Here is a 1,758-nt window from a genome sequence, read left to right on the forward strand (position 1 = left end):
CTTCCCAGTACTGCACATGGACGGTAGCTCATGCAGCCCGCCTAACCGCACAGGGATATATATTGTTTTTAATCCTCATTTTCCTAATAAGATGAAGCCCCTATAGTTGAGGTGCCTTGCCCATGTTCACACAACCAGTAAGTACCAGAGCTGGATGCAAGCCCAGGCATGCTGGCTCCTGGGTGTGTGGTCTTTCCCGCTGCACTATGTTACTTTTGAAATCTGTCATATCTCTTTCTATAGAAATATATCTCTGGAAGCTAAAAAATAAGGAAGATAATTTTGCTTAGTCCTACTGACTTGTTCTCAGTACTACTTTTTATTGACACGAATAATTAAATGGTTTACTTCACTGACAAATATTCACTAGGACGCGTTAATGAGAAGTCTTATTAATAACTTTTTCTCCAAAATAAATGTTAAATACGGTGTGAAATGTATGTAAGGGAAGCTAATCCATAGAACAAATGTGTATAATGAGCTAAAGCAAACTAAGTGACATTTTATCCATTCGTTTGGGTCAGTTACAGTTCTGTATAATTTACCCAAATTATGGGAGAAGTAAAAAACAGAATGGAAAAGCAAACTCGCCTTTATACTGATAATCAAATCTGAGGTTATGTATCAAGCACTTACCACACTTTATAATCTGCATATTTATTGTTCCTCAAAACTATTCTAATATACAGCTGACAAGACAGTCCTAGCACAGAGGTTGAATGGTGAGGCCGAAATTCCCATGAGGGCAAATGCCCATCCGGAATAAATAATGTTGTCTCCATGTTATTGTCATGGCAATACTAATAAAAACTAATTTTAGTAACAACAATAGATATGAGTTTTTATTACTATTTGCCAAGCATTATACAGGTACCATTGCATTTACCTTAACCATACTACCTGACAGATACTATTATTCTTTCCATTTTTTTAGATGAAGGATTTGGCTCAAAATCACACAGATAATAAATGGCAGAGGTGGATTTTGAGCTGGGAAAATTTCCTGGAGCATACAGGCACTAAGCACTAAACTCTATTGGACAGTGAATGGTGTGGGCTTTGACACTGACGGACCCGTGCTGGGACATGGCTGTACCACTTATTAGCTGGTAGTCCGAGTTTCTGCTTCCAAATCTATAAAAGGAGGATAGCAATACTTACTTTGCAGTGTTGTTATGAATATTAAACTAAATGATGTGAGTAAGACCTATGACACCTAGGATGTACCCAGTAAATAAAAATATCTCCTATTTATTAAATGCTTATTATATTCAGGCTTTATGCTAAGTAATTTACAAACATTATTCACTTAATCTTCCAATAACACCATAAGGTAGCTTTTATTATTTCTACCTTATCAGAAATGGATTTACAGAAGCTATGCAACCAGCCCAAGTGACACAGCCAGTGAGGGGCAGATGAAATGTAAATCCTGATCCACACTCATTACATGGCACGGGGTCACTTCACCAGGTGATACAAAGTTCATGCTCTTTCACAAGACTTCTGAAACAAATGCTGGGAACCACCAGTGGTGATGTAAATCACAGGTCGGAACTGATATTTGCCTGAGTGGACACCTCACTGTTTGCATAAATAGTTCAGTATCAATATCAGTATCTCCTCCCTGCCCACTGCTGGAGACAGTTCCCATTAGGGCACTTATGCTTCTGCACCTCTTACAAAAAGAAGCATTGCTTCCTTTCTTCTCGATGATCTTTTCAGGAATGTCTGTATAACAAATAACTTCTGAAATTA

This window comes from Suricata suricatta, chromosome 3, assembly GCF_006229205.1.
Source record: "Suricata suricatta isolate VVHF042 chromosome 3, meerkat_22Aug2017_6uvM2_HiC, whole genome shotgun sequence".
In the NCBI taxonomy this organism is placed as follows: Eukaryota; Metazoa; Chordata; class Mammalia; order Carnivora; family Herpestidae; genus Suricata; species Suricata suricatta.